This window comes from Muntiacus reevesi, chromosome 2 (assembly GCF_963930625.1).
Source record: "Muntiacus reevesi chromosome 2, mMunRee1.1, whole genome shotgun sequence".
Taxonomy (NCBI): Eukaryota; Metazoa; Chordata; class Mammalia; order Artiodactyla; family Cervidae; genus Muntiacus; species Muntiacus reevesi.
Window position 1 is genome coordinate 42,839,580 of NC_089250.1, and position 11,780 is coordinate 42,851,359.

General features: G+C 39.9%; 1 non-coding gene across 1 annotated transcript; it reads left to right on the plus strand.

Moving 5' to 3' along the window:
• The first annotated feature begins 7,233 nt into the window (after positions 1–7,233).
• On the plus strand, positions 7,234–7,306 carry TRNAG-UCC (transfer RNA glycine (anticodon UCC)). The gene has a single exon. It is a non-coding gene; the product is annotated as a tRNA-Gly (tRNA).
• Positions 7,307–11,780: the final 4,474 nt, after the last annotated feature.

The following is an 11,780-nucleotide window of genomic DNA, read 5'->3' on the forward strand; positions in this document are numbered from 1 at the left end:
TGCTTGGGAAATTATTGTCTACATTGGTCATGTGTTTAAGGTGATCTGTGAGCCTAAAGGGTATTGTGAGTGATTAGAAGAGGATCCCCTCTACTTCCTTTCCGCTACTGCCAGGGCTTCGTTAATGATAGGGATGCTAGATAATGATATATAAATTATAATCACATCTTAACACCAGAATCTACCCACCCCAGTGCTCTGTAACCCAGAATAGTTCAACAAATATTACTGCGTATTACTTTAGGGTCAGACACTGGGCTAGGAGTAAGGGACTGAAATAGAAATATAGTATTACTTTAACTGTTTTCCAGAAGCTTGGCCTTATTAGGGAGGCAAATAGATAATTTCACTCTCCTATGTTTGTATATATATTTAACCTTCCCTGGTGGCTAGAGGTAAAGAATCTGCCTGCCATGCAGGAGACACAGGTTCAGTCCCTGGGTTGCGAAGATCCCCTGGAGAAGGAAATGGCAACCCACTTCAGTATTCTTGCCTAAGAAATCCCATGGGCAGAGGAGCCTGGCAGGCTAAGAGTCCACAGGGTCACAAGAGTCAGACATGACTTAGAGACTAAACCATCACCACCACCACCACCACCACCACCTAAACTAACATGGTAAATACCTGAATTACCTATGACGAAACAGCATGAGTGAATGAGGGAAAACTGTCTCTCCCTAGAGAATCGAAGGTTTCTGAATGAGAGGATATGTGTGAGTGGGGATGGAGAAAAGGCTTAAGACTGTCTTCATAGTGAGTATGGTGAAAAGTTACAGTAAAAGCTATAGTGTGAGCGATGCAGTTGAGTCACAGAAGCACAAGCAGTCTGGCCTCTGTAGGCCATGATTTTCACCTTAGGAAAAGGTGAGAGGAGATGATGCTGGAGGCTTTTGGTAGAGACCCATTTTTAATGTGCTGGGAAGAATTTATATACTCAGCAATTTGAACGGGTCTTTAAAAGACTGCTAAGAAAGAGTGAGACGTGAACAATATTACATTTCGGGTAGGTGATAAAGGTGAAAATAGTTCCATGGGGGCTAAGATTAGAAAAACTAATATTGCAGTGTAGCAGATACTTCAGGCAAAAAATGATTTGGCACTGGTGAAAAGGATTTGAGCTATTAAAATATTTGCAGAGGAAAGTTTCCTAGGACATTAAAGGCCAATCACTTGAGAAGAAATGGATAATAGTGTTATATCTCTTAAAGTACATAATTGTTTGCAGTTAAGTTTTTTCAAGTAGGATCTTCACTAGTGGTCCAGTGGTTAAGACTCTAGGCTTCCTCTGCAGAGGATGCTGGTTCCATCCTTGGTAGGGAGGGAAGATCCCCCATGCCCCACAGCATGGCCAAAAAAAAAAAAAAAAAAAAATCTTCCAGATCCAGAAAGTTTCACTAGTGAGTTCTACCAAACATTTCAGGAAGGAATAACTAAAAATTTACATAACTTCTTCTACAATAAAAAGGTTTGGGAGACAACTTCCAACTCATTTTATGAGGCCAGCAGTACTGAAAAATCCACACAGCAAACCTTCCCGTGAAACTGTGGACCAACATCCTTCTGTATATAAATGCAAATACTGTTTACAAAATGAGCAAACTGTACCCAGAAATATGTAAAAATTTCAAAACATGACGTTTATTCAGGAAATGGAAGGCTGGTTATATATTTGAAATCAATGTAATGTATCAAATTAATAGATTAAAGAAAGAAAACAAGGTCTTTCCACTAGATGCAGAAAAAAAAAATTTGACATAGTTCACCATTCATTCACTAAAAGAAATCTTCCTTAATCTGATGAAATGGATTGATAAAATACCTGTAGCTCACATGTATTTATTGGTGAAAGACTGAATGCTCTTTTCCTAAAATCAGGAACAGGACAGAAATCTGTATCAGTCATCTTAGATATGAAATAAAGGAAGACAAAGAAATAAAAGGCTTATATCCTGTGTAGATATTACACAGATATATATATATATATGTCTAGTCACAAACAATTGAGTAGAAAATCCAAAGGAATGAACAAAATAAGCTGCTAGGACAGATTCATGAGGTTAGCAAATCAGTATTTTAAAATCAGTTGCATGTCTACAGGCTAGCAACGAACAATTGTTGAAGTTTAAAAATAAGCCATTTTCACTAACACAAAATAACTCGAGATCCTTCAGTATTAATCTAACAGTATGTGCTTGATGTGTATGCCCGAACCACAAAACACGAATGAAACGCTGAAAGGGCGCTTTCGTAAACACAGTGGTTCGATCTTTTCAGGAACAGGAAGACTGAAAAAGGTGATAACTCAATTTTACCCAAGTTAATAAAGAGATTTAATACAATTTGAGTCAAAATCACACCAGTTTTTCACAAGAATTGGCAAACGATTTCTAAAATTTTAATGGCAACTCAAAGGGACAGGACTGTTAGTCCAAACCATTTTAAAAAAGGAGAAAAAAGTTGGAGAGCTCACATGTCCAGATGTTAAGGCTTCCTATGAAGCTGCTGTAGATGGTGCGGTCTTAGCAAAAGGATAGGCTCATGAATCCGGGGACCTGAGAAGCATCCAGAAATGCACCTGCTAAATATTGTTAGTTGATTTTTTACAAAGTTTCAGAAGTAAATCCATTGAGGAAGAATATCTTCTCAACAAATGCTGCTAGGGTCATGCATATGCAAAAAGATTGAACTTTGGCTCTTACTTTGCAATGTAAACAAAAGTTAACTGAGAATGCATTGTAGACCTAAATGTTAAAGCATATCAAATTTCTGGAAATAAACTGAGGAGAAAACCTTTGTGACCTTCTGAAAGTTTCTCAGTCTTGTCCGACTCTTTGCATGGGCTATAATCCTGCAAGGCTCCTCTGTCCATAGAATATTCCAGGCAAAGATACTGGAGTGGGTAGCCATTCCCTTGGTCAAGGGATCTTCCAGACACAGGGATTCAACCCAGGTCTCCTGGGTTGCAGGAGTTTCTTTGCAGGAAACTACCAGGAAATTGCAGGCAGTTTCTTTACCATCTGAGTCACCAGGGAAGCCCTTGTGACCTCAAGTTTAGCAAAGATTTCTTAGATATAAAACCAAAAATACTTCGCCTAAATGAAGAAATAGAATTAACCAAAATTAAGAACTGAGTTTGTAAAAACACTGTTAAGGAAAAGGCAAATCATATTCTATGTATGTGTTCCTTATCAAAGCATATATTTAATAAGCTGTGAGCATTCAGTATTCAGTGCTGAAAAAGCAGAAGCAATAAAAAACCAGGCAAAAAAGGTTCGAACATACACTTCACCAAATTAGATACATGGATAGCAAATAAGCACATGAAAAGATGCTCACCATCTTTAATCATTAGAGAAATTCAAATTAAACCACAGTGAGATCCACTGCATTTGAACAACAACAGAAAAGGCTGGCTGTGTAAGTGTTGACAGAAATACTGAGCAAACGAAACTCATCCATTGCTGCTGGGAACGCAAGTGGTGCAGCCAGCCGTGGAAAGATACGTTAACAGTGTCTGTAGTTGTAATCCCCCCAAAACTTGAAACACATAAAGGAACGTTCTTACCATCGTCATACACTTACCCATTCTCAATCTTCATTTGACTAGGAATTTTTTTTAACAACAAACATTACAAATAGTGATCAATACAGATTTTGAATATTACCTTTCAGATCCTAAAGACTAATGATAATAAGCACGTTGGCACATTTTTTCACCTCTGTGCACTTTCTCATTCTTTTGAAGATCGAGTCTGCGTTAATTCCGGGACCACAGTTCTTCAGTTCATGATATCCTCACATGATAAACTCCAGGAAAACTTTAAAACACTTATAAAAAGTATGATTGCAGTTTTGTGTGCTCTTTCAACAGAGCCAAATTCAGGGTATAATTATTTTCTTTGAAAATTCAGTTGACTCAACGTATTTTCAAAGGAGGAAATTCCAAGGCTTTGAAAAGCACATCTGTGTTACAGAAGAAACATTTTCTAAGCAGGAAAAATCTTTCTGACTCTGCAAAGCATCACAATTTCAATCACATGTTTTGGGGTTATCTCTGTTGAAAGACTTTTCTCCTTCAGTCCAAATGATGTAAGAAGGGAGGCAAACAAGTCATGGTCACGTCAGAGGCTCAGCCAAACAAACATGGAAATTAGATGTGACATTAAATGGCTTTCCTCGGGCAAAATAATGCTTTTTAAAGTAAGCCCTGCATTTCTGGTGTGTTGAAGATTTGTGCTGATGATGACCAAGGCTTTTAGAACCGTGAAGTAAGCAGATCCTCCACAGACAAACCGACTATTGGTAATTATGTCTATATTCTTTTGAGGTCAAATGACAGTTGATCCTTTTAAATTTGTATTTATCTGTACATCTCAGTAAAAAGTCTATGATGATGAAAAAAGAATAACAACATGAGTGACTGTCAAGAGCATTATGCTAAGTGAGACACAGTCTTAAAACTGTTGCAGATTCTCAGGCCAAAGAGAACTGTGATCTGTTTGCTGTGATTATCAATTATGCTGTCTTTTTTTTTTTTTTTCCTTTCTGATGAACCTTCCAAGTTGTATTGGGTGTCAACGAAATAATAGTCACAACCTCAAAGTAGAGAGTTATTTTATTTGGTGCGAATGTTTAGGACCCCAAGCCGGGGAGGCAGCATCTCAGTAGCTCTGAGAAAACTGCTTCAAGCAGGCAGGAGGGGGAGTCAGGCTGTATACAAGTTTGCAACAAAGGGAGCAGTCATTCTGAACATCAAAGATCAGATATGAAGTTAAGGAACTTAGTGTTCTAGGTATGGGAAAATGCCAGCCTTTGGACTCACTGAATCCCTTCCTTTCATTGCACTTCGGCTGTCTGGGGCCAAATTGTGTTTCCTTGTTCACCTTAAGAAGTGGCAGCTGTGGCAGATGGCTGATTCGTGTATTCCCCAGCTTCTCAGCAGTCACTGTGCAGGGTGGAGGCAACTGCTGGATCCCACTTTGGTGAGCCCTCCTTCACATTTGAAGGCCAGAAATCCCTGTTGGCTGTGACATTTTTTGTTTATTGATATGTCAGGAGATATTTTCGTTCCACATAGGACACTTTTGAGAAGCTGCAGGAAGGTTTTCAGTATCACTCTTAATTACAGGTCAGGCACCACTTCAGGAATGTGGTTTGAAAATGAGCCCTTAACCAAGTGATGCCATCATTCTGGTGATGCACCAAAGAGGCTTTGGTTTATTGCTTTGGTAACAGTTCAGTTAATGTACTCTTACTTGCAATTAAAGGATGCTGTTTCAGACTAGCTATTTGTAGATGGACGCAGAGAAATTCCCTGAGCTGTGGGTACTTCCCCACAGGATCAGGTGGGGACTCACTCTCTGTAGCTGCTAATAACTTTTATTCCATCCATCTTTTCCTGGTGCTATTAACACAAATTCGTGTCCCCAAGGCACAGTGAGGCCAAATACATGGAAACATCACAGTCTGGAACAAAAAAGGGGTTACTGCAGGACCTTGCAAGGAGATGAGTGGCTCCTGCCCTAAAAAGCCCTGCGCTCCCTGAAGGGTTTCCACAAAGTGCTCTTAAAAGCCAAGTGAGGGAGAGGGTGTCTCAGGGTTTGAGATCAGCTCTGTGCACAGTTCTCTGATTGACTGATGGTGAGATAGCAGGGTGGTGTCACCAGGGTTAATATTGTCAGTCCTTAGGCTCCAGGAGGCCTGGGGCTGTGTGCTCATGGTCATCAAGCAGTTGTTCAGTCGCTCAGTCGTATCCAACTCTTTGTGACCCCATGGACTGCAGGTTTCCCTGTCCATCACTTTCTCCCAGAGCTTGCTCAAACACATGTCCATTGAGTCGGTGATGCGATCCAACCATCTCATCCTCTGTCACCGCCTTCTCCTCCTGCCCTCAATCTTTCCCAGCTTCAGGGTCTTTTCCAGTGAGTTGGCTCTTCACATCAGTTGGCCAAAGTATTGGAGCATCAGCTTCAGCATCAGTCCTTCCATTGAAAATTCAGGGTTGATATCCTTTAGGATTGACTAGTTTGATCTCCTTGCAGTCCAAGGAACTCTCGAGTGTCTTCTCCAGCACCACAATTTGAAAGCATCAATTCTTCAGTGTTCAACTTTCTTTATTGTCCAACTCTCACATCTGTACACGACTACAGCAAAAACCATAGCTTTGACTAGACAGACCTTTGTCAGCAAGCAGTTAACATTTTTCATTTGGTGGAGGGTTTTCACATCTGTAAAACAGCTCAGGAAATGTGCATCAGATACCATTATCTATTCATTAGGTACTTTTCAGAGAGGAGCTAAAGCAGAGGATATGGGGAAGGCCTGTTCCGGGAAGGTCCATGGAGTCCTGCTCAGTTTCAGTTCCCCTTTTCCCAAACGTTCACAGCCCTTCCTCTGCAACCTCCCCCTCTCTCCATATAACCTTTAACATATCCATAATTTACGAGACCAACTGAGGTAGGATTATAACTTCCCTTTTGGTGCTGACAACTTGAGGCACAGAGAGGCCAGGCTAATTACCCAAAGTCACAGAGCCCATGAATGATGGAGCTGGGGTGGATTTGAAATATCTGACTCCAGAATCTGGGCACTTGTCTGTAGAAGACATGACGGTATTTCCCCACCTGATCTTACCTGCCTTTTCACTTGTTACCTCACCCCCGGGGACATGCAAGAACTTCTGTTAGTTTCCCCTTACTGAGAAAAAAAAAGTCACAGGGTCTCAATTTTTGTCTCCAAAAGCTGACCAGCCCACCTCTGCAGTCCAGCCAACCTGGTTTTCTCACTCTTTCTCACACTTTTTGTGGACATTTTGGAGTCTAGCTTAGGCTCGAATTATTCCCTTATCTTGAGTTTTCTCTTCCCTGTTGGCTTAATTACATTATCACTTTTCTTCAGAATTTAATGAAGGCTCTGCATTTCCTCTATTAGATTCTCTTTTATTCTTCTCTGCACCTAAAGCCGTATCTTCTGAAATCTTAAGAGAACATCATGTCTGTACATCTCATTTTGCCATTTTATCACTAAGACCTCAGGGAATCAAATAAGAGCCTTATCGGTTGTCATCTACTAGCAAAAACATAATGCTCTGTGTGTTAGGATGACAAAGCTGCATAAAACAGGGTTTTTTTTTTTGTTTTTTTTTTACAAATTATTGAGTTGGCCCCAAAGTTTATCTGAATTTTCCATAACATCTTAGGGAAACGTCTTAAAAAACACTTTATTATAGAAACTTCCCTGGTAGTCCAGTGGTTAAGACTCTGCACTTCCATTGCAGAGGGCATGGGTTCAAACCCTGGTTGGGGAACTAAGATTCCATATGTTGTGTCGTGTGGCCCCCCCAAAATGGGTGTTGTAATTCAGGTAAGATAAAATTAGTGCAGAAATTTAGCTTTAAAAGAAACCTACCCCCCACCAAAAAAAGAAAAGAAAAAGAAACACCAAAAAAGAATAAAATGTGAGGTATAGGATTTTTCACATCAAGCTGTAGTTCAGGGATAGATTATATATGTTCATGTATACCTAAAAGTTCAGGTATTAGTTTGAATACCTAAAAGTTAAGAAATATATGATATACAATATGCAAAAAACCTAAAGTGTGAACTTATAGTAAAATAGGTCTTTAGTATAAATAAACTTTATGAAGTTTATATAAATAAACTTTAGAATAGTTTATTCTATTAGAATATTATAATGTAATAATAAACTATTAACAAAAAACACTTTTATGAAACTCATTCCTCAATTTTAATACACAATCCAATTATCGGTAATAATGGAGAAAACCTTGATATTTATTTCTCGTAGCTTAAAAAAAAAAATAGTCCTTCCTTTCAGCCCTACAGCCTGAACTCTAAATAAGAGTTAGCTATTTTTAACACTATAAAATGCTGTTTTAATTAAGGGATGCACACTGGATATTTCTTGTCCAGAGAGTTTACACAGGAAAGGACCCCTCCCCACGCCTCCAGTCCTCCAGCACGCTACACACATCATGTCTTTTCATTTAAAACAAATATTTCAAGCAAGGTAATAATATTAGAACAGAAGAGAGTCTATTTTGACTCCATACTGGATCTGTTTCTTTGAGTTTAAAACTTATTCTTCTGTCACTTTTGTTAGTATAATCATACACAACGTTGTTGTTGTTCAGTCATTAAGTCATTTCTGATTCTTTGCAAACCCATGGACTGCAACAAGCCAGGCTTCCCTGTCTTACACTATCTCCCAGAGTTTGCTCAAACTCATGTCCATTGAGCTGATGATGCCATCCAACCATCTCATCCTGTCACCCCTTTCTCCTGCCCTCAATCTTTCTCAGCATCACGGTCTTTTCCAGTGAGTTGCCTCTTCACATCAGGTGGCCAAAGAATTGGAGCTTCAGCTTCAGCATCAGTCCTTCCATTGAAAATTCAGGGTTGATTTCCTTTAGAGTCTCCTGGTTTGATCTCCTTGTAGTCCAAGGGACTCTCAAGAATCTTCTCCAATACTGCAGTTCAAAAGCATCACTTCTTCAGTGCTCAGCCTTCTTTATGGTCCAACTCTCACATTCATACGACTATTGGGAAAACCATAGCTTTGACCATATAGACCTTTGTTATAGATAATAAGACATAATAGTTAACTATAAGAGGCTTACATGTAGTTAAGGAGTCAGACTGTATGTACTTACATCCAACAATAATACTGAAATGTTATGAAAATGCTAAGTGCATGGCACAGACTAGTTAACCGAGAGTAACTGGGGCTGTCTATAATTAAACATTCAGGAAGCTTGTGGAATTCTTGGCATATGATAAACTCTCAGTAGTAATCATTAAAGTTACTAATATAGTTAAAGCTACGGTTTTTGCAGTAGTCATGTATGGATGTGAGAGTTGGACCATAAAGAAGGCTGAGCGCCAGAGAATTGATGCTTTCAAATTGTATTGGAGAAGACTCTTGAGAGTTCCTTGGACAGCAAGGAAAACAAACCAGTTAATCCTAAAGGAAACCAACCCTAAAATATTTATTGAAAGGACTGATGCCGAAGCTGAAGCTCCAATACTTTGGCCACCTGATGTGAAGAGGCAACTCACTGGAAAAGACCCTGATGCTGGGAAAGACTGAGGGCAAGAGGAGAAAGGGGAGACAGAGGATGAGATGGTTAGATAGCATCACTGGCTCAATAGACATAAGTTTGAGCAAACTCCAGAAGATAATGAAGGACGGGGGGCCTGGTGTGCTGCCGTTCATGGGGTTGCAGAGAGTCATATATGACTCAGTGACTGAACAAGTAAAAAAAGATTATGAAGTGTAATTTTCTCTGTAGACTTACACTGAGAGAAAGAAACAATAGTTAGAAACATCAGAAAGAAGATTTTTCTGGTGCTATTGTTGCTGCAATTAAGACAAGAGAATAGGACAACTTCCCATTAGTAAAATGGAAACAAAAGCAGAGGATTCAAGGATTTTGTTTACAATGGCTGTGGATTATGTGTATTTGGCCAAAAAAAAAAAAAAAAAAAAGAAAGGAACAGGAGAAGAGGAAGGAGGATATGGAAAGGACACGGACTGGGGCTCCTGTGCTAGCTGAGGTCTCTGTGGCTGCGTCACCACTAGCAACAGTAACCATAGTGCCGCAGTGTGGGTCAGAGGTCAGGTTGAGGATGGAGGCTTTGAGCAGCACCTTGTGGTCCCGGAGGCCTCCTGGTTTCAGCCGGGTGGGTTAAACCTCATAGCACACCCGTCTTGATGGGGTGCTGTGCAATGGCGCCCCACGTGTGCAGCTCTTCCTGTTTCCATGGTTCCTGCGGGTTTATTTCCTCTCTGAACACGCCTCGCTCGTTATGAATGTGGAGATCACGTTCCTGACATGAATGTGAATTCTTGGAAGTAAAGGTAAGCCACTTTAAAGTCAAGGTGAACCAGTCTGACATTGGCCCGAGGCCCGAAGCCAAGGTACCCGCACTGGTGCTGGGAGAGGGACTTGAAACTGTGCTTGACATTCACATAATGAGCTAGAAATGTCAATTGCTGCTCGAGGTAAACATTTATTTTCCAGAGTAAATGTTACAGCCCCTGCTTTTTATGACCCCGTGTCATTTGAGCACTTGTCTAAAAGGGTTGAAATACAGCTTGAAGTAGCTTTCATTCCTAAACACAATCCACACACACAAATTTGTGTTTAACTACGAAACTATTTACTCCACCAGCTCATTGTAATCATCAAAACAGAGAACAGCACACATTTCCTTCATTATTAAAATAAAAACTGGCACTTCTCTCTGCCTTAGGTTCCTTTTGAATACTAATGTATAAAAGCCCCAATTAAATTAATCTTGGCTGTCACAGTCACACTTGGCAAATGAATCATAAAATAGTCTCCTCTTCATATGACAAGTTGTCCTTGATAGCAAATTAAAATCTTAATAAGGGTTTCTGAAATGCACATGCATATATACATGACTAATCTCTTTTATTGGAGGGCAGTGTCAGAATACAGAGTGTTTTTCTTTTTTTTTTTTTTTTCTTTTCAAATGGTGAATTTTAAAGAACATCTTCCAGATCTCTTTGTCTGGTGGTTTCAATGTATATATACCCTTGAATGCTTTTAACTTGCCTACAAAATAAATGTTTTGGAAATTTTGCCAGAGCTGCTGGATAATGATCTTTTTAATCACATAAAATTATTTATTAACTATTTAGTTAAATGATAAAAATATCAATGATATGAGTCTTTCTACCTCTTAACTTTCCTCAACAGCAGTGTTCTCTCAGGGCTGTGATTTCACATATCAACTGAAAAAAAAATGCACAACTTGAAAGTTGTTAGTTGTTTTATTTGGGGCAAAATGAGGACTGCAGCCTGGGAGACAGTACCTCAGATGGCTCAGAGAGACTGATCGGAAGAAGCAGTGGAGGGACGTCGATATGTAAGATTTTGGTGAAGAGGGAGCTCAATGCAAGCAAGGCCTTACTTTACAAGAGGTTTTCTGCTAGTCACAAGGAGCTGATGTCACCATTAAGGGATTTAGTGATTTTCTAGATATGAATAGATACAAAGATTAGGATCGTGAAAGCAGTCCCTCAAAATATCTAACTAAAGACCTGTTCCACCGGTTTCCCTGGAGCACAAAGTACCTCACTCTCCACCCTGAAATCCCTTCTGGGGGTGTTAAAGGTTGGCAGCTGCAGCAACACAGGGTTCAATCTCCAGAGATGGATAAAAAACGCCCTTGTTGTTATTCACTCAGTGGCAGATGCTCTTGGCAAGTGCCAATTTGTAGCTGACACACATGAAGAAATCAGAGACCAATTACAGGGGCAGATTCCCGCTAGCTGTCCAAATCTGGAGATGCAAGATGGGGAGACGTTGGTAGAAAGACACTGGGAATCAGGCAGAGACATATAGCTTCAACTCTGACATGTGAAGAGCTTGAGAGTTGTCATTAGCATTCCCAGATCAGGAAAGAAGATGAACTGACTGAAAAGAAAAAAAAAAAAAGATGAAGTCTCAGGTGTAGGTACCACTCCAAACTCTGGAGAAAAAGGTGAACTTGGAGAATGAGAGCCCAGACCTGCTTATCTGGAATAGAACTCTCTGGAACCGTAAACTGGTAGCAGTACTTAAATTTTATTTTTGTTGAATTTCTGGAAGCAGAGGGTGGACTAGCTTGAGAATGAGAAGTTGATGGAGATCACGGAAAAGGGCTTTTCCTCCAGGAGCTGCTCTATGAAGAGCCAAGAAAGAACCCCTTGTGGCTCTGGTGGGGAGAAGGATGTTTGAGAAAGACACTCAA